Here is a 23,825-nt window from a genome sequence, read left to right as displayed (position 1 = left end):
CCTCAAATGACCTATTGGTACAGCCTAGGCCCCCGACCTGACATTCCCTTCAGAAACATTCCAGGCCCTGACACTGGGTTTCGGGCACCTGGAGACATGCAGTCCCACCCACTCCTTCTCCTCTTGAGACAGGACGTGAGCCCCTACACCGAGACCTAGCTGGGCTACACTTAACCTCTTCTGCCACACTGGGCTGGAAGACACCTCAGCCACTCCTTTTGGAATCACTCCATGCCTCTCTCCTCCCAGAACATTACCAGCTCCAAATATCTGTCTCTAAACATACCACAGAAAATCAAAAGCAGGCTCCACTGTCTGCAGACGTTCTTGGGAAAAGTTTAACACACGGAACTTAGGTATCTGAGCAAAACAAGAGTACACAAGCATTCAGCAAGCTCCCCATCCAGAGAACTCACACCACTTGCCCAGTGCAACACACCATTCGTCCACACACACCCCTCCCCAGACTGGTAAGGCAGTTTCTACCGAATCACTGACAGAATTTCGATTTCACAAAAATCGACCTACACTTACATCGAGTCTCAAACATCGATATCAATAATATCGACTCCCTATACATTACATTAAATTTACAAAAATATCGACCACACAATATCGATGCACAAAAATATTGAGTACACAAATATCGTTACCACAATTATCGACTACCATTATATCGACACTTAGTACTACATATAGCACTCTACAAAAATATCGATAACTAAAATATCGACAGCACTAATTTCGTCTTGCTAAAATTAGCGATATCTTTAAATAAGTCTATTTTTCTGATATAACCCCTAAACATCCACACTCTTACTAATACACACATATAAATATACTTAACTAATTTCACATACGTTTATTAACTAATATATTCATTACTTACATTTTTTTTGTTTCTTTCTTACTATATTTATATAAACACTCTTTTTAGACATACAATTTTTTACATATTATTAAACTATTTTTACATCAATATGTAGTTAAATGCGTTTTTTACTAAATACATACTATTTCACTATTCCTCTATATAAACCATTAAGTCACATATAAGTTAATTATTTTACTTAAAAAAATTCAAACTAACCAATGGTAACTCTTCTGAACATATGGGACCAATCAGATTTAAACACTAATTAAACATACCCTATATAAACCATTCACAATTATCCCTACAACCTGCAGGGAAGATTCAGCGTGACGACATACTGCCAGTTTTTGGAGCACCCTCTATATTCTTCTGTGCATGAAAATACTACTAAATACTACAAGTAAGTATTCATATAGCTCTGGTACATATTTTTAATGTTTTGTAAACTATAACTTATATACTACTTTTTAACACTAAAATGTTTGCTCTCTATCTACTTTTTCCTACAACAGAGTCTACTAAAAAATAAAGTTGAACATTGTCTTCAAGAAAATCGACACTTTAACTATAAAAAAGGTATCTACCTAAATCTTCTTTTATCTTAAAACCATTAGACAAGTAGTTTAAAGAATACATGTTTTCTAATATGTTTCTTCTGTTTTAACTCATAAGAAATGTGTTATCCCAGGTTTTTTTCACCAAATAAGTAACACTGCTTTGGTAAAAAATGTCACTTATTTTTTCCACATAAATAACCTTTGGTAATTTACTATAAATGTTTCTCTAAACAGACCACAGAACTACTAAAAGCAGAAAAATCGAATCCAAGAACAGACATTCATCAACTAATCATAAACACTTGGTAAGTACAAAATGCAAACATATATACTCATTGTATGCTCAATAGAATGTACAATGTTAATACTACACTTTGTTAGCACTTCAGTTAGTATTTTCTTAAAATTTTCTCTTTTGTAATCCCTAAAAAGTAACTTACTCATTATGAAAGTTACACACTAGCAAATGTCTAACCAATAAACACAATTAAACACATCTTATAACAGACTTTACTTTTTTTCTACAGACCTACAAACACTAGCACAACATCTGACTGAAAATACACCTACTTTCTGAAGATACAACTTTACTGTTGGTAAGTAAGAACTACAAATGGTACATGCTTTATTTAAAATGATTAGAACATTACACATTTTCCTAATTTTTTTATAATAACTTTTCTAGATAAAAGAACACAAGAATGACAGAAGATGCAAGATTTATTACATCTCAGAAAGGAAAATTTTTATTATGCTATATGGGTTATACTTATACTCAGGAGAAACAAAAAGACCTTAAAGTTAACTGGAAATGTACTAAGTATTACTCTAATAAATGCTATGGGCGTGCTACAACCAGAGAAACAAGTGTTATTAATACCACTGAACATAACCATCCACCAAACATCTCTGAAATCGAGGTTAGATCCACTCTCGAAAATATAAAAGAATTAAGTAGCACATCTGACCTACCAAGTAGCGTAATTCTGAAAGAATTACTACCTAGAGTACCCAGAGAAGCAAGAGGTCAGTTACCATCAATTGCTTCAATCAAAAAAACCATAGCTAGGACCAAAAAATCTAGTAGACCCACTATACCAATAGCTACAACTTTTGAGGAAGTCATTATTCCACCTGACCTTGCCATCACACATAATGACGAACCATTTATCTTTTATGATAATCATAGCAAAGATAAAAGAATAATCATGTTTGCCACAAATAACAACATTAAAAAATTAAAAGAAAGTCAAACATGGATGATGGATGGCACTTTTTCCATATGCCCAAAACCATTCTACCAATTGTATACAATACATGGGCAATATCATAATACCTGTATCCCATTCATCTACTGTTTGTTACCAAACAAACAAACAGCAACTTATACTGAAATATTGCACAAAATTAAAGAACAAACATCAGACTACTTTCCACTAAAAATAATAATAGACTTCGAACAAGCTATGATTAATTCCATTCTTAAAACTTACCCACACACATCCATTCAAGGATGTTATTTTCATTTTAACCAATGTCTCTGGAGACATTTACAAAAATCTGCGCTTAGTGTTGAGTATGCAACCAATATTACCTTTGCATACCAAATTAAAGACCTAATAGCTCTGGCATATGTGCCAATAACTGACGTGGCTGAACATTATAATCTATTAATTGAAAGTCCTTTCTACACACAAAACGAACAAAGACTTGCCCCACTTTTGGATTACTTTGAGGACAACTGGGTAGGGACACTACACAGGTCAGGCCACAGACGCCAACCTAAATTTTTAATTCCCTGGTGGAATGTATACCTACCAACCCTGAACCAAGAAGCCAAAACAAACAACGCTGTTGAATGTTGGCATAATGCCTTCCTATCTTCTACTGGACGTACAACTCCCACATTACACAAACTCCTGACAGCAATCCAAAAAGAGCAAAGTTTTCAAGAATTACGAATGGAGCAATCTGTCTTACAACTAAAACCCAAACTCTCAAGACAAACTACTCAAATGTATCAATATTTACAACAGCAAGTACAACTTTACCCTACAACAAGAGGACTAGAATACTTAAAAATGATAGCCAAAACATTAAACTAACAATACTAACTAAATAAAAGGGTCAACATCCGCAAATATTCTTAAATATGCAACCACACATATTATAATATAACAATTATTTAATTATTTTGTCTAATATATTTCTTTTCTTAATTATAAATAGACAAAATAATTATGTCAGTATATTAAATACATTTCATAAAAACACTTTTCCCACCCAAAATAAATATTAAACATTATTCACTTACCTTGCAAAACAACATCATAACCAATAATCCTTTACAATCCATGTAGTGAGAAATGCTCAAAAAATTAATTAAACAAACCATTAAAAATGTAAAAATACAACTGTGCAAAATGTATCCATCATCCAAATAAATCGATTGTTCAAAATCCATTAAAAATCCCGAAAATAATCTAAAAATGTAAGAAACGGTCCAGGAAACCCGAAAAATAAAGGAAGTATGCTATACATCTCAGTTCAAACAACTGAAACACACTTCCTTTGATAAAAAAAATCACAGCTCGGAAACTGAAATAGCTGTTTCCAAATACCTAGAAAAAAAACATTAAACAATCCCACCCACATAACACTTAGCAAAATAGCATATGATATAAACATGACATACTTGCATTTTTATAAAATAGCCAATTCCTAGAACAAACTCACTAACTCCAACTACTTCAAAGAACAAAAAGCCTCGATGACCGAAATACGTATCGAGTCAACTCCATACTATCTAAATACTCATACATTAATCCACAACCCCTAAATAACAAACGACTACCTTCAAAATTTAGATAAAATAGTTAAAATATATCAAAATAGACTCTTACCTGCTCAGACGTGAACCTGCTTCCAACCGCGACCTTCCCTCTCCCAAAATGACCCAAAAAGACAATGAGCGGTTACAAAATAAAAGACCCAAATGATACTATACTGTGAAAAATAGTGTTATACATGCCCAAACAATTATTTTTACTATTAAAAATTATGTATACATTTCTAAAAATACTTTGCAACATGTTTAAATATGTATGTATTTTTAAAAATGACTAACGTATTGTTTTCATACTTTTAATATTTATTACATTAAATATTAATACATTATAATATTTAATGTAATATTTATTGAAAAAGAAAATCTGTAAAAAATGTCTAATATACTATCTGTTTTTGCTGTATTACATTTTTAACAATATGACTAACATGTGAAAATTATTATTATGACAACTTATTTATTAATAATAATAATTTTACATAAAAATATTGTATACTTTACAAATATCCAGAAAATGATGTTAATGGTATGATGTTCAATATTATTAATATCCAAATATATTTTTAAAATGTTCATTCTTTTATATCATCATTTGTACTGCACTAGATTATATGTAAATATTAGAAACATTTATTTCATAACAAATGTAAAATGTATTAAAAAGATGTCAATTTGTTTTATATGTATGTTTAGTATCATGCATTGCATAATCTTGAACTACATTTTTTTCTCTGTACATCAAATGTACTTTCCTAAACAACTACTCAAAAATGTCATTTTTCAAACTACATTGTCCTTATATTTTGTATTCATTACACTATACATTGCTTTATAATACATATATATTGTCCTTATTTTGAGATGTAAAAAAATAAAGTTTTCTTTGAAAAACAACTGTGTGATTTTTATCTTGTAGCTATTACAAAATCATTTATATTATCATTCCAATTTTTTTTTTTTATATAATATACAATCTATTTAAATATACCACATGTAATTAGAGTACATGCTGAACACTGAATCTATGTAATTTACTATTCCTACTCCCATCTACATTTAATTACAGTAGGTGATGGACGCTGAACCTATTTAATTTACTATTCCAACTCCTATCACCATTTTATTATGGTAAGTGCTGGACACTTAACCTATTTAATTTACTATTCCAACTCCAATCACCATTTAATTAGGGTAACTGCTGGACACTGAACCTATTTAATTTACTATTCCTACTCCTATCACCATTTAATTAGGGTAATTGCTGGACACTTAACCTATTTAATTTACTATTCCAACTCCAATCACCATTTAATTAGGGTATTTGCTGGACACTGAACCTATTTAATTTACTATTCCTACTCCAATCACCATTTATTTAGAGTAATTGCTGGACACTTAACCTATTTAATTTACTATTCCAACTCCAATCACCATTTAATTAGGGTAGGTGCTGGACACTGAACCTATCTAATTTACTATTCCAACTCCAATAACCATTTAATTAGGGTAGTTGTTGGACACAGAAGTTATTTAATGTACTATTCCAACTCTAATCACCATTTATTTAGGGTAAGTGCTGGACACTGCACCTATTTCATTTACTATTCCAACTCCAATCTACATTTAATTAGGGTAGTTGCTGTACACTAAACCTATTTAATTTACTATTCCAACTCCAATCACCATTTAATTAGGGTAGGTGCTGGACACTGAACCTATTTAATTGACTAGTCCAAATCCAATCAACATTTTATTAGGGTAGGTGTTGGACACAGAAATTATTTAATTTACTATTCCAACTCCAATCACCATTTAAATAGGGTAAGTGCTGGACACTGAACCTATTTAATTTACTATTCCAACTCCAATCTACATTTAATTATGGTAGGTGCTGGACACTGAACCTATTTTATTTACTATTCCAACTCCAATCTATATTTAATTAGGGTAAGTGCTGGACACTGAACCTATTTAATTTACTATTCCAACTCCAATCTACATTTAATTAGGGTAGGTGCTGGAGACTGAACCTTTTTAATTGACTATTCCAACTCCAATCAACATTTTATTAGGGTAGGTGTTTGACACAGAAGTTATTTAATTCACTATTCCAACTCCAATCACCATTTAATTAGGGTAAGTGCTGGACACTGAACATATTTAATTTACTATTCCAACTCCAATCTACATTTAATTATGGTAGGTGCTGGACACTGAACCTATTTTATTTACTATTCCAACTCCAATCTATATTTAATTAGGGTAAGTGCAGGACACTGAACCTATTTAATTTACTATTCCAACTCCAATCACCATTTAATTAGGGTATGTGCTGGACACTGAACCTATTTAATTTACTATTCCTACTCCTATCACCATTTAATTAGGGTACTTGCTGGACACTTAACCTATTTAATTTACTATTCCAACTCCAATCACCATTTAATTAGGGTAATTGCTGGACACTGAACCTATTTAATTTACTATTCCTACTCCAATCACCATTTATTTAGAGTAATTGCTGGACACTTAACTTTTTTAATTTACTATTCCAACTCCAATCACCATTTAATTAGGGTAGGTGCTGGACAATGAACCTATCTAATTTACTATTCCAACTCCAATCACCGTTTAATTAGGGTAGTTGTTGGACACAGAAGTTATTTAATGTACTATTCCAACTCTAATCACCATTTATTTAGGGTAAGTGCTGGACACTGCACCTATTTCATTTACTATTCCAACTCCAATCTACATTTAATTAGGGTAGGTGCTGGACACTAAACCTATTTAATTTACTATTCCAACTCCAATCACCATTTAATTAGGGTGGGTGCTGGACACTGAACCTATTTAATTGACTATTCCAAATCCAATCAACATTTTATTAGGGTAGGTGTTGGACACAGAAATTATTTAATTTACTATTCCAACTCCAATCACCATTTAAATAGGGTAAGTGCTGGACACTGAACCTCTTTAATTTACTATTCCAACTCCAATCTACATTTAATTATGGTAGGTGCTGGACACTGAACCTATTTTATTTACTATTCCAACTCCAATCTATATTTAATTAGGGTAAGTGCTGGACACTGAACCTATTTCATGTACTATTCCAACTCCAATCTACATTTAATTAGGGTAGGTGCTGGAGACTGAACCTTTTTAATTGACTATTCCAACTCCAATCAACATTTTATTAGGGTAGGTGTTTGACACAGAAGTTATTTAATTCACTATTCCAACTCCAATCACCATTTAATTAGGGTAAGTGCTGGACACTGAACATATTTAATTTACTATTCCAACTCCAATCTACATTTAATTATGGTAGGTGCTGGACACTGAACCTATTTTATTTACTATTCCAACTCCAATCTATATTTAATTAGGGTAAGTGCAGGACACTGAACCTATTTAATTTACTATTCCAACTCCAATCACCATTTAATTAGGGTATGTGCTGGACACTGAACCTATGTAATTTACTATTCCAACTCCAATCACCATTTAATTTGGGTAAGTGCAGGACACTGAACCTATTTAATTTACTATTCCAACTCCAATCACCATTTAATTAGGGTAAGTGCTGGACACTGAACCTATTTAATTTACTATTCCAACTCCAATCTACATTTAATTAGGGTAAGTGCTGGACACTGAAATTATTTTATTTACTATTCCAACTCCAATCTATATTTAATTAGGGTAAGTGCTGGACACTGAACCTATTTAATTTACTATTCCAACTCCAATCTACATTTAATTAGAGTAGGTGTTGGACACTGCACCTAATTAATTTACTATTCCAAATCCAATCACCATTTAATTTGGGTAGTTGCTGGACACTGAACCTATCTAATTTACTATTCCAACTCCAATCACCATTTAATTAGGGTAAGTGCTGGACACTGAACCTATTTCATTTACTATTCCAACTCCAATCTACATATAATTAGAGTAGGTGCGGGACACTGAACCTATTTAATTTACTATTCCTACTCCAATCACCATTTAATTAGTGTAGGTGCTGGACACTGCACCTATCTTATTTACTATTCCAACTCCAATCACCATTTAATTAGGGTAGGTGTTGGACACTGAATCTATCTAAATGACTATTCCAACTCCAATCAACATTTAATTAGGGTAGGGGTTGGACACAGAAGTTATTTAATGTACTATTCCAACTCCAATCACCATTTAATTAGGGTAATTGCTGGACACTGCACCTATTTATTTTACTATTCCAACTCCAATCTACATTTAATTAGGGTAGGTGCTGGACACTGAACCTATTTAATTGACTATTCCAACTCCAATCAACATTTTATTAGGGTAGGTGTTGGACACAGAAGTTATTTAATTTACTATTCCAACTCCAATCACCATTTAATTATGGTAAGTGCTGGACACTGAACCTATTTAATTTACTATTCCAACTCCAATCTACATTTAATTAGGGTAGGTGCTGGACACTGAACAAATTTTATTTACTATTCCAACTCCAATCTATATTTAATTAGGGTAAGTGCTGGACACTGAACCTATCTAATTAACTAATCCAACTCCAATCAACATTTAATTAGGGTAGGTGTTGGACACAGAAGTTATTTAATTTACTATTCCAACTCCAATCAACATTTAATTAGGGTAAGTGCTGGACACTTAACCTATTTAATGTACTTTTAAAATTTCTTATATACAAACATACTATTTAAGACAATATCCACACTTATCCACTATATACCCAATAACACACTACCAAACAATAAACATCATTTTAATTTTTTTAAGACTATTATGCAAATCTTAGAAATTTTTATTCACATTCGAAATTATGTTTCAATTTAAAATTAAAACTGTAATTTTAATTAAAAATTTAACTTTTATTTTTAAAAACACTACCCACCCTTAACCCCTATAAACACTAAAACCCGCTACTAAACATTACTATACAATTTAATTATACATTTTTAATCTACACTTATCCACTATACACCCAATAACACACTAGCAAACATTATTAACATTTTTTTAATACAATTTCGATTTTTTTTTACATTTTATTCAAATTCGAAATTTGTTTACAATTTTATTTCAAAATCGAAATTATAAAAAAATATTTCAATATTAATTTTAATACACTACCCACCCTTAACCCCTATAAACACTATAACCCGCTACTAAACATTACTATACAATTTAATTATACATTTTTAATCCACACTTATCCACTATATACCCAATAACACACTAGCAAACATTATTTACATTTTTTTAATACAATTTCGAAAATTTTGTAAATTTGATTCAAATTTGAAATTTTTGTACAATTTTTTTTCAAATTCGAAATTATAAAAAAATATTTCAATATTAATTTTAATACACTACCCACCCTTATCCCCTATAAACCCTACATCCCGCTCCTAAACATTTTACACAATTTATTTCACTAATAATTAATACTAAAATTGTATATACCTAACATTTTACAATATCATTACTTTACATTCATTAAAAAAAAACATATTTAAAATGTCGATATTTTTTATAATCGATATTTTTAGCTTCGATATTTCCTATTTCGATATTAATATCCTCAATATTATTTCCACACACTTAAGTCGATATTTTGAACGTCGATATTTTTGTTGTCGATATTACTTACCTTCGATTTTTCTGACTCGATATTTTGTATATTCGATATTATCAACTCAATATTTTGACTGTGTACTGTTTCTACCACCCCTGATTTCTCAACCTGACCACACGTGACACAGGTACCATTTCTCCAGGACAGGGACGGGGGACACATGCACTGAACACATTAATGCTGCCACCACTGGATCCCACCCTCCTGGTGAATCCAGAAAACACACTGCACTTAGGGGGATGATCTACCCTCCCGAGCTAGGGACACCCAACTCACAGTGCACAAGAAACACATTTCCACAGAAATGACATTTTTAGCAAACTCCATACAATAATCCCCAAAATGTGATTTATCTAAAATGCAGATTTTTGTAGTGCGGCCAGTTGCCACTGTGGTACAACGCAAACACAAATCCTTATCCTCACCGCTGCATCCAATGTAAGAAATGGGATCCCTGGCTGGCCAGGGCTTGCGCCAAAGTCAGTCAGAGACCACCACTCCTAAGTCAGGGCAAGGGAGTTACACGCCAAGATAACCCCTGCTCACCCTCTAGGTAACGTGGCGCGAGCACCAAGGCTAAACTTGGAGGCGATGTGAGTTAAGTATTTGCGCCCGCACCCCAGCAACAACACCCAAGGCCCACCACAAAGGAAACTCCACACAAGGTTATATGTAAAAATAGCCTTTGTATTACAACAAAACACATTAGATAAAACACACACTTTACAATGTGCCAACAGGCACGGGCAGAATTTCCATGGGATATGTACAAGACAGGGCCACATGGACCACTGTCAGGAATCAGCACTTTTAGAACTTAGAATACAATACTTGTAGGCCTAGAACTTAGAACATAGAGCCTATCGGACAGTACCTCCCGTCCTGGTTGCGGGATAATGCGAGTGATCTCCTTAGTAAACTTGAGCGGGCGGCCGGCTAGCTACAAGTGTTTCTCTGGGACGACCAATGTGTGCGGCTCAGAAGAGGAGGGGAAGGCAAGATGCAGGCGACCCAGCGAAGCGGCGCGGCTCAGGGGAGAGCGGCGCTGCTCGAGGCTTGGACGGGCTGCCGTGCACGAGCTGCCGAGGGGAATGAGCGAGGCACACTTCAGCGAGGCTCCAGGAGCCCAAGGGAGATCAGACAAGTCCCAGCAATTTGTCAGGGAAGGCACAATTAGAGTCCACTGGTCCTGGGACTCTGGTCAGGGGGCGAGCACAGTATCAAGCCCTTGGAATATCACTTAGAACATAACAGAAAATCACTGTGGCACAAAATAGCACACAATCAGTAACTACTGGTAATCAGGTAAGTACCACCTACGCAATCCTAACCACCTTAGGAACAGGTCACGCAGGGAACCAGGACCTAACCTGTACTAGCAAGAACAACCAACTAAATATCACCATACATTTAGGGGTATAGACCTGGGGACAAAACACATGATGCATAAACATACATTCAGAGGTGCAGGAAAGGAAAACACATGATGTATCAACAACACATTCAGCGGGGTAAGGAACACATGACGCATCAACACACGTTCAGCGGTGTAAGGAACAAGGCACATGATGCATCTACAACACATTCAGAGGTGCAACAAAGAACACTTTGCATAAATCACATTAACACAGAACTTACATCAAAAGTCTAGGGTCCAGGTTGCGCCACTGCGCCAAAACCTAAACGTAGCAGCTGGCACTAAGTGCTGCGCAGCTGGGGAAAGGCCAGGGATGAAGGAGTGCGTCTCACTCCTAAGTCCATAGAACACATGTCCATAGGAAGGAAAACCTAAACGGTGCAGCTGCCCAATAATTGCTGGGCAGCTGGAAAACAAATCTGCGACAGGGGCTCTCACTAGCCCCTCAGGAAGCAAAACTGCGCAATAGGTTGGAGCCCTCTGGCTCTGAAAACAAATATGCCACCAGGAGCCTCGGGGCTCCAATTCTCATACTGCCGCCTCGTTGGAGACCCTCACGGGGGACTCGACACAAACAAATGCCCTCACGAGCTTCGCAGGCTCGTAAATCAAAATAGGCGGGTTGAGCCTCTCTGGGCTCGAGAATCCCTGGGGCCTCGCAGGGGCCTCTCAGCGCCCCCACAAGGAGTATGCACCACTGGAGGGGGGCGGTCCCCGGCAATGTGCCCCAACGCCCCCTCTCCTTCACACAACCCCGGGCCCCACTCACCAGCTCACGGGACGGGGTCTACTCCTCCTCCGAGGCTGCTTCCCGGGGCGGCGCTTCTCCTCTTCCACCGGGGCTCCCTCCTGGTCCTGGGAGCCCCGCGACATTCGGTGGCTGGTTCCTGGCGGGCCCGGGGCTCTCCCCAGCTCACGGGAGCCCCGGGCGGCCATCACTCCTTCTCGGGCTGCGGGAGCGGGACTTCCGGCCGGCCGTGCTGTGATTGGCTGGCCGGCCAAGCACTTCCGGGTCGCCGCGGGCAGCGCGGCGGCCCGTCCAAGGCACTCGTAGGCGGGGAATCACTATCCGAGGAGTGGGCTCCCTCGTGATAAATTAACAGACAAGGATAGCGGCCAGGCCGCGGGGCAAATGCGGCGTGGGCAGCCGCCAGAGCCAACCATAAAGCGAGGTGGGCACTCGCCGATCAAAGGAACACAGCAAATTCCGCAAATGCCGGGTGGGCACCGGCTTTACCACAAAAGCGCTCTCCAGCGCAATAAGCAAAAGCGCTAGACATCAAGCACAGCGCTCCCAGGTGCCCTCAGCAGTCCAGGGGCTGGGCAGGGCCCAGGGAGGCAAGCCTTCCCCCGGGCCCCAGCAGCAGCATGCCCCTGGTAAGATTCAAGTTGGGAACAAGAACATTTTTCAAGAGGTCGCAGCCTCTTTTTATACAGACAAATCCTTTGTCTTTGGGCAGGGTGGGGGCAGAACCAGTCGCAGCTGTTCTGTGAGCACTGTTGATGGGCTCTACCACCCTCTCTATTCACTGGCAGGGCTTGGGTCATTAGTCGCACCACAGGGGGCGGAGCCAGCATTGTGTGGGGAAAACCCAGCCTCATTCAGGACACAGGTGCAGCCCCTCCCTCACATCAGCATGCTAATCTCTCCATTCACCACCAGGGCAGACCCACACAGACTCCTGGAGCCTGGCATCCCAGCCAGCTCCAGCCAATCACACGCCAGCACCTTCACAGCACATACACAGCCATGTCTAGAAGTGGCACTTCCGCACAAGACACACTCATGCCACATACATCGTTGCGAAGCATTCAATCACACAAGTTTGCACATACCAAACTCGACCATGCACACCTCACGCATCAGGTACTACCAGGGACACAGACATTCCCCATGCATTCTTATGGGAGGGTAGGCCAATCTCACACATGCACTCAGGGAGCGCACGCACTTTACACTGCGCCACAGTGTCAAAGTGCGCAAAGACCAGAAATCACTATAATTATTTATTAACACTAGGCAAAAAGTTCAGGGGTGAACCTGCCAGAAGGGCCAAGTCCAACACTGAGGGAATGAAGGAGATGGCTAAGGGCATGCGGGACATGTCCCAGTCAGTGATGCTGCTGTGCAGCAAGATGGATGAGGACAGGCTAACACAGCGCAGGGAGAGGCAGAATGTGTGTCTCCATACAAGGGCAGTGAACCACCTAGCAACTGCCACATCTCTGCTCTGCAGGCGCTCCGTGGCCATGCACGAGGGGCTGGCCCTCTGCAGCACTGATGTCTCGAGGGGGGCTGGTAAGGGTAACCAGTGCACTTGAAGTGCTGCTGACAACACAGTATGCCACTACTAGTGCTGTGGAAGTTGGGGACAGCGAGGAGACGACAAGTCAGAATAGCCTTACCCCCCTGCAACAGACACCTGGAGGAGCAGCAGACGGCATGGGGCTGGCATTGGATCCACACCCAGTGAGGACAGCCAGCTGATGGCATCCAGCTCTGTTGTGCGTGGCTGCAGACGCTGATGCATCCCGCACGTTCAGGACTGAATTGGGTGAAGTAACCCATGACTTCCATCAAAGGATGTCACAAATTGGACTTGCAAGTTTGGCCGTTTGTGTTGTGGCGTAGTGCCCAGATATTAAAACTACGTCATCTACATACAACAACAGGCTGTGTCTCCTTACTTACTTAAAAATAGTTGTGTGTGGTCTCTGCCCGTCTTAGTCTCCCATCTGTTGCTGGCGCTACTTCTGCTGCGTTGGGCTCTGGCTGTGCAAGTTCATCATCATTTTCCTCAAAATAAGTTAATTCAACTTCTGTACCTTTCTTTGTGGCAAAGTTGTGCAGCATAAGCACAGGTTGCAATGATTTTGCAGCAGATGATGGGTGTGTACTGACGTGCGCCTCTGCTTTTGTGGAGGCAGCGGAACCTGCTTTTCAATAGTCCAAAGGTGCGCTCCACAACGTTGTATGTTGATTTGTGTGCCACATTGTAATGTCTCTCACTCAGGGTAGATGGGTTTAAGTAGGGAGTGAGGACAAATGACCGCACAGCATATGCGTTAACGCCTAGGTGGGAAAGAGAGTGCCATTAGTTACATACACCAAAACACATTCAGCTGCAGTATACATCAGGGTGTGTCACAGTGATTTACCAGGCAGGTATCCTCCCCCAAATTCTCCCGCAGCCAGGTGTGTGTAGATCCCACTGTTCTGGAAGATGTATGAGTCGTGGGTGCTCCCAGGAAATTTGGCCACAATGTCGGTGATTTTTATGTTGCCAGCATCGCAGATCACCTGCACATTTATGGAGTTGGTGGACTTTCTGTTCCTGTAGATATACTCAGTGGCTGCAGGTGGACAGTGACGTGCGGGAGGTGTGCCATCTGGTAAATGTCTGTCTTGGTTCTCAGCAGTTCCGCCTGTGTGTTTGGGAACCTAATGTAGTGATGCATTCTCTGCATCATGGCATCCAGGAACTTTCTGAAGAAACGGGACAGGCAACTCTGAGACAACCCACCTACCGCAGATATCACCCCCTGGTAACTGGCAGATGCAAGTAGATGTAGGCTACAGAGCAGCTGCACATGTGGTGGTATGGCGTGCGCCCTTGGTGTTGGGTACTCCAGGAGTGGGTGCAGGTTCCTTATCAAGTCCAGGATGATGTGGGGGTGTAGCCTATAACTTTCATTGATCTCAGCCTCCAGCTGTTGGAAGAGTGTGATGCGCTGTTTGTAAATGCCCTCCTCCCACATCCAGATCCTCACTCCTGCTGCCTGTAGATGTAGACGCCTTGCTATCACATAAAAATCCGCCATAGTGATCACACTGTTGCATTTTGGGATTGTTTATAGACTCTGTAGCTGATTACCACCTGCTTTCAGTCAGTGGTAATTACGACTATTAAATTCGGTATTTCCGATTTTACCTTCATCTCTTTTCTCGTTTTTACCGTTTCTTGTTTACCGATTCGGTAAATAAGAAATCGGTAAATCCAATTCGGTAATTTAGAATTCGGTAATGATGAATCGGTATTTACCGATTCATAATTACCGAATCCTTATTTTTCGCCTCCTACATCTCAGATGCCTAAATTCTGGTCGGTAACGGCAAATTTACTGAATTTCCGGCCATTACGACCAGTATTTAGCTACCTACATATGGCCCTAAGTCATCCATACGGAATGCTGAACTACTATGGATATGGATGAAATAACACATTTGTAGGTTAAAACTTAGGAGTGGGACTGTAGGCATTACTCAGGGGAACACTGAGAAAGTAGGTGAATACCTACAAATGTGTGTGTTAATTGTTCTTCACAATATGTTGTAGGAACTTTCACACATAGAAATGTTCTCTTGTCAAAGGCAGAAGCAAGTGTGATCCCATGTTTATTGGGGGTTGCAGGGAATGGGAATTCTTGATGGGGAAACTAAATAAACTTTGATGTGCCAATGCATAATTGTCTCACTATTACAAAAACATATTTTTTCCCCAGGTGGAAAACACAAATAAGTGTATTTTACTAACATACACAACAGCACACCTTTAAATTGTTGTGCCATGCATAAGCAGGGAAAGTGCCATATTACCCTGAATACGCTGCCCCCAGTGCAGCTGCAAACTCATGCTGCCCTGGGAGCAGCAGGTTTAAGTGAAATACGGAGCACATACTTCAAAGCCGCTCGGTGTTTAACTGTGTTGGCGGCAACCTACCTGCACTTTCAAGAGGTGAGAGGGATTCCCATGCAGGTGGGTGGAGTGAGAGACTTCACCTGCTTACAAGTGGATGTCTGGGGGGGTCCAACCCTTTTTCTCCCCTCCAGAGAGTTGCCTTTAGGATGCCCAACTTTTCGTGGCGTACTTTCAGTGAGCCTCCTAAAGGCATGTTTGCCTCTGCGCCTACGTCCATAATAAGACAGAGCACAGAGGGAAAGCGATTCCCTCATTTGCATGGGGCCATGTCCCCATGACAATGAGGGAACACCCTGTAATCATAGCGTTGGTGCTACATGTGCGCCAGCACTATCTGTAATACAGATGGGCCAGTACGAGCTTCTGCTGCCCCTTCTGTAATACCAAAGTGTCCTAGGGGCATACAAAGTGGGTGTAAATGCCCGTTGCGCCCCCGGGGAACTTTGTGTCACATGGCCTCAGAACTGCAGTTCAGCTGCTAATTATACACAGGAGCAATGGCATGGCATTAATATGTGTTGTACTTTCTAAAAAAGTTCCATCATTTTTATTTAAACTAATGAACAAGACACAGGCCCAACCAGTACCAAAACCAAAACTATTAGCATGTCTTGAGCCTAAAGGAGGCAATGATTCCTACTCTACTTAACTTTAAAATATGTTAAACAGTGAAGCCAGAGTGATTATCATCGAAGGATACTATGTAATGTAATGATGATACTTGTAAAGCGCACTGTTACCCCATCTCGGGGTGTCCTGGCGCTGAAGACCGCTGGGGAACCCGTCCTGGCTTTCCCTGTGAGATGGTCCCTTCTGGGTATCTCCAAGGTGAAACCAGGCATCCCCGGCGTCTGTGGGGGGCCGTTGTAGAGATGAGGCAAGCTTAATGCCCAGAGTTGCCGAGTGTGATCCCTGGGTAGAGTAGTCACCAAGGCGAGAATTATCGAGTCCGTTGACCCTGGTCCACGACCCTGCCGCGTCGCGAATTGAACCCTGGTCCCAGGCCGTCCTCTGCTTCTGGGTCTGCCACCTTTAACCAGCGAGCCACACCACTCCATACTAGCCTTGATGAAGACCTCAGTTAAACTATTGTCCCACAGAAAGAGGTTGAAACGCACTACTTTAGTGTTGGACTGTTGAGGAGTATTTATCTAAATAGAGAAAAGAGAAATACCGCACAGGACTCTGATAAAAAAAGATGACTATCAAAGGAACCATCAGTATTCACCCTAAGCATGATTGATGTATTCTTGTTTTGTTTGGATGGACCCTCTCTAAGACAATGAGTTCTCTGGCAATGATCCTTATGATTGAAACACCACATTTTTTTTATTGGTAGTGATCATTTTGACTATATCAATGTCTGTGTATAATCTCACATTTTGATAATGGGAAGACTAGGTGGGGTAGACGAATGTGGCACAATATGGGAACCATAATGAGTTCAGTAATTGCTGAAGCTGTGACCATCATTTGAGAAATAATAAATCAATTATAGAAAGGGAATCACTCTAACAGAAGTAGAAAGTGTTAGTGAAACATATATGTAAAGGATAACGTAACACCTGCAGCACATTATATGGATTTTGCAAGTCATTGAGGAGTTCCAAAACCATATAAAGAAAAGAGGCTGAGTTCCTTTCTAAATTCATGGAAGTCTAAGGTGACTTGCAATGTACTTAAAATGTGCGGCAGTGGGTACTTTATTTCCTATGATACACGGTCACACCATCACCCTTCCTGCAATCCATTTAAATCCTTGTAGCCTTTATTTATTTATTTGTTTATTTAAAGGCTTGTATAGCGCTAGACTCGACTCCCGGAGGAGTATCTCTGCGCTTGGTTCGCCCAACGGGTTAGGAAGGAAAAGTGGTTCTCATGAGTGCACTAGAGAGGGGGAGGGATAATTAAAACAGGAATGTCTTCAGCTGTTTCCTGAAAATTAAATAGTTGGTGCAGCATCTCAGGTCAAATGGTGGTCCTATGAAAGAAGAAGTATGGTTGAGGATGAAGAATAAAAAGCGGACTCTAATGTGAAATTAAGCCTATCAGAAAAGTAATTTGATTTTAAAAAATGATGTTGGAATCAGTCTAATGTAAATGTAAATTAGATATAAAAGGTGCTGAGGTCCCGAATGTGGAGAAAAGGCCAATGAGATTCTGGGGCATATATTTGAGAACCTTGCACCGGGGATGTGATGTATCAGCAGTAAGTCATATTTAAAAAATGTTGCAACTATAAAAATGCATTCTTTTTTAAGGGTTGCATGGGGTAAAAGCTGCCCTGAAAGCAGCTGCATCTCGCAACGTTTAATATATGCAATGCAGGCGTTCTCCTGCAAAATCTGCCACAACTGTAACGCAGTGGTATTTATGGGTGTAGCACTGCGTCACGAATCTTGGGGTAGCGCAATACAAATCTTTAAATGCACCAGAATTGCTGTGCGTAGGGAATGACACAGTGGATGCAGTATAAAAGTTTCAACCGAACACTTTGGCAGCATCAACTACGCTATTTGCGTTGTCATACTGCAACTGGGAGTAGCCAGGAGACCATCACCACCACGCAGGCAAAGAAGCAGGAGGGAGCGTGTTTTCCATCAGCACATATCCCTCATTAACCTCAAGAGGCAGTCATGCAGTTCTACAGACACAAGAAAGAACCCATCATGGAGTTGCTGGAGAAGAGTGGGTCAAGTCTCCAGTTACCAACTGCAAGGCCCACTAACATTCCACCACATATAAAACGTATGGCTGTGCTCCACATGCTGGCATCAGGTTCCTACCAAGTCACAACAGCCAGATTGGTGGGAATTTCACAGGAAGCTAAATTTCTGCGTTTTCCCCTGTTTAGGATGCCATAATTAAAGTCAGACCTCAGTACCCTCTCTTCCCTAATACTACACAACAGCAACTGGCTACCAAGCAAGGATTCTAAGGAATAGCTGAATTTACGCATATTCTAGGTGCAATTGGGAACACCCATGGAATGCCTCCCGTGCAAAGAGAGTAAGTCAATGCAATGATTTGGTGTAGGTTTAATTTAGGTAAGTAAGCAGTTTTTATATGGTAGTTTTTAATATGTTCTTAGTATGGCAGGCTTGTTTGTGGGTGGGAGGGTTAATGTTTTGTGTACAGGATAAGGAAAATAAATTTGGGAACATACCAAAAAAATATACATTTGTTTAGGCTTCTATGTGTAGCTAGTATGGTCCTCATTTATGAGAAAATGGCGTAGGACAGCGCCACAAGGCTTCTTGCGGTGCTGCCCTACACCAATGTGAAAGGGCAAAAATGCACTGTAGTTATGGAATACGGGGCATTCCAGTCCTTTCCCCCTACGCTGGCATTCAATTTGCTGCCTAGCGCCAATCGAGGCACCCTTGCCCCCTGGTGCAAGGGTGTCTGTGTTGCGTGTAGGATTGTTTTTGTGCAGGAAGGGGCGCCTTCCTCAATAAAAACAACCCTGAGAGGCGTTTTCCTCTTTCCATTTTTGCTGCATTCTGCATGGTATTATTTATGGCCCACAGCTGTCTGACAATATCACTGGTGTCAGATATAGAAGGCTGTTGTTGTTTCCTCTGCTCATAACACCAGAGCTGTAAGCTAGGGACTCATCAATCCCATGGAACCAAAAGTAGGTGTCTCTGATCGCCTTTGTCAAAGCCTTATTAGGGTTAAGACACCTATGAACTCCTTCAAGGTTGCATGCTTTGGCCTCGACCCCTGACCACACCTCATCAGCCATTCTCTGCTGGGCTCCTACCCCTCGCCATTCAAAGATGACTTAGGGGACTTTAGAGCCTTCAGCTGTGATGGTACAGCTGCCTAGGCCATGTCCAGTGGGTGATGATTCATCTGGAGACTCTGAAATGTTGTCTTGTCTTAAAAAGGTTGGACGAGAATTTTAAAGCAGAGTCCAGGAGTTGTTGGAAGGTGTCTTGATCCATGGGGGTCAGGATGGTATCACCATCCTACAGGTTGGGCATCATGGACAGACTCTTCTACAGGAAGTGTTGTTGGACACTCTGGGTAGAGATAGAAATATGTAGGGAATAAGCCATGATAGAATTTGACACAAGTGATTATTGTAACATTCAGATAGTTTGTACAATCACTTTCTATTAAACAAGCATATGTGGAGCATTTGCTTCTACAAGTAAATAGGGCCATGTTGCACTATTGTTGCTTTTCATATGACAATACCTGTACATTGTTCACACAACCTCAACATTAAGAAGGGGCCTATCTGTGTAATTCTACACAGCGCATTGCAGCTGGCCAGCTTGCTGGCCTACCCTTCCTGAAACAATTGGTGCAGGAACAGGCCACATTTGGCATATTGTGATGCATTCCTGCTTTCTGTCTACACTGATGAAACATTTGCTTCTTAGCACCACTACAGAGACCATTGGGCCATGTCACAAGGATGCCTGCATTTGCACTCACCATCAATTTGCACCCCAGCATTAACCATGATATGTCATACTTCGTTATCTCTCTCACAATCCTGCACTTCGCCTTTCCCACAACACACTCCAAAATTGTGTCTTGCTGTATTGTTTTGCATGCAATTTGTGCATGATTGTGCCTTGGGGGTCATATTTGACACACATCCACACAACTCTACACAGCAAGCAACCTTGCTGCACTGCAGGGTAGTGGGTAGGCATGCATATGCCATGATTTAAATTTGTCAAGGGACTCCTTTAGTTTCCCAGCCCTCACACAGTCATCTCCATACTCCACAAGAGAATACACAGACCCATCTCTGAAACGGATAGCCACTCGTACACTTGAAAGTAAGTGGCCGCCGCCACTTACAAAAAGTGGTGAGTGGAGAGATGGAGTGGGGGGTGGTGTGAGAGGGGAGTGGTGTAGGGAGGGCGAGAGACTATAATAATAATATATATATATTTTTCAATTTAAAAAGGTAAACTTACTTGCTGCCGGCTGCCTATCGCGTCAGGCCTTGTCCTGGAACTTCCTGTCCCAGCAGACACTGACTATGTATCAGACTCCCTGCCCAATGTTCAGTGCAGGGATTGGCCTAGTGGGATGGAAAGATGCTCAGCTCAGGTCAATGAGTCTGTGAGGTTTCTCTAATCCAGCTATTCAATTCAGCCAGGTTAGAGATACGTAAGTGCGCATGTGTGTTTTGGTCGGCCTGAGCCGGCCGGCAAAACAAAATGAGCACATAGGGAGTGCACGTAGCTGTCCTCCTCCCTCCTCCCATGCCTTGGCCCGGCACCTCCCTGCACACGCTGGCTGAACCAGCCGCTTGAAAATAAATTGATAACAAAATATTGGTTTTTTTTTGCTGCTGGCTCTGAGCCAATGGGGCGACTCTCCTCTGCCATTGCAGATGAGCCGCCCCTGTGAGAGTATGCAATAGCTCAAGCTCACTCCATTTCTTCAGAACCCAAGGTGCTCATCCGCAGATTCCTGCAAATCTCTTAACTCATCCCCACTCTCTTGAACCTATATATAGCTCCTCTGGTTCTCATCATTCAGACCCAGGGACTCTACATCATCTCTTACACTGAAGACACCCCGATCATACAATAACTCTTAGTAGATGTTACATTGTGCCATTGACCAACATGGCTGACTTTATGTAAGATCAATGGCTCGGCTCATCCTCAGCCTCACAAGGTGGTGGTACTAATGTTCTGCATCATGAACTCACCCTGGATGCCCACATGACGAGGCCCAAACCCCTCGAAACCCAACCAATGTAGAAACCTGTAATCATCTTGGACGCCTACCCCACGATGTGACTTCATAATCCCAGTATCAACTCCACGACCTTTCACAATATTAGCATGGTCAGAAATGTCTTCATATGACTCCTGCCTGACACCTGTGAGACCATCACCCAGACCCTCATCACATTTGGACTGTAGTACACCAATACCCTCTCCCACAGCATGTCTGTACAGCTGCTACACGAGAGGCAAACTATCCAGCAAACCACTGCCATGCTATTCCTCAGGCTGCACTGCGGGACACACATCACTCCTCACCTCATCAAAATATGTCTCCACATTCAGACACTGGCAGTTCAAGATCCTCAACATCACCTACAAGGCACTACTTTACCAGGGACCCACCTAGCTCACACGCCTTCTACGCCTCCACCAAACAATTATGGGCCTCCGCTTTGCATCACTTACACTCATCCCCACCCCCACTATCCATATGAGCAAGGCAGGAGTTAAGGTGGTAACCTACATGACAGGCAACACAAGTAAAAACCTCACCCAGCACATCAGGACTGCTGCGTGCAATATGGATTTGTGCTAGTGACTGTCCATCTGGCTCTCAAGTGATCCTACTTGGTGTGCAGGTAGAAACTCAGAACACAGATACCCTCTCAGGTGACAAGTTGACCCTCTGCCAGGACACATCACTTTAAATTATATTACATTACACTTTTGGCTGCCTAGCCCCAAGACAAGCACCCTTGCATCATGGTGCAAGGGGGCCTGCATTGACACAGGCATATCTGCAAAGTGTCCAAGGTCCATGCATGATGTGCTGCTCCAGTCTTGGTTTTTTACTTTGCATTATGGGACTTATAGTCCTGATCAGCAATCTAATTGATTACATAAAATTCCTAGGATTCAAACAACAACATGGACTGGGGTAAAACATCACACATGGACCAGAGAAACTTGGCATGGCTGGACTGAATAAATTATGACTGGGCAATAACATAACAGTTATGAGATGGATGAGTTAACATGTGAGACATTCCTGCCCTTTCCCTTGCACACCGTGCAGCACAGTGCAGCAAAATGTCTCGCTTCACTGCCCTGCAGGACAGTTTGGAACATATGGGCCCTTATTTGCACTTACCTCGTAGTTCTTCTGGTCCTCGACCGCAGCCCAATCCTGTACTTCCACTCTTGCAAAAAAACTCTGTTGGGATGAGTGATGCCACTTGCTTCTCCAAAAGGTCCTAAACCTTCTGGACATCAGGTCTTCTTCGGGTCTTCATTGCTGCCTTAAAGTTCCTGGCCAGTTTTCCGTTGGTCCTGCGCTTGGAGTCATGGCACCTTTTCTTGCACTCCTGTACTGTCCTTTTTGATTCGCTAACACTGTTTATCTTATCCACTATGTGTGGCCAAAGGACATCCTTCTTCCCTAATGGCAATTTTGAGGTGACAAAGAGGAGATGTTCATTGTTTGTCACCTCACTTATTAGTATTTGGTTCTCTACTCACTGAATTTGCACTTCCTCTTCCCCGGGGCTGCTGTCTGGTCATCCTGGCTTGGGCTGGCGTTGTTGCCCCTTTGGCTTGTAGATGGCGCTCCCTCCATTTCTCGCTAATAATGGTGTTCAGAAGTTCTGTGGCTTAAAATGCGTTGTTTTCTGAAGTTTCCTGCCACGCAATGCACTTCTGCGTGACACAAAGCTGAGTTGCAGCATGTAAAAGAACTTTACGGCACGTTAATCAGCTTTACGTCATATAGTAAGCAGTTGTGTTGCGACACATTGCATCTTCCTATACACCGATGCGTCGGAATTTCTGGTGCACCTTCAGTCCTTGCGCCATGGTGCACCTTGCCATAATTACGGCACATCCATGTCGAAACGAAATGCTGCAACACAGCACACGTTTTTCTGACGCAACCCTGCCACAATACAGAGTTGCGTCACAATTCATAAACATGCCCCTCTAATTTTCCTGAAAGATCTTCAATATACAAAAAAAACCTGTTTCCATAAATATCTGCTTTCTGTTCTTCACTTTTTGTTTTTAG

The sequence above is a fragment of the Lissotriton vulgaris genome, chromosome 6, assembly GCF_964263255.1.
Source record: "Lissotriton vulgaris chromosome 6, aLisVul1.2, whole genome shotgun sequence".
NCBI lineage: Eukaryota > Metazoa > Chordata > Amphibia > Caudata > Salamandridae > Lissotriton > Lissotriton vulgaris.
This window is presented reverse-complemented; position numbering follows the sequence as displayed.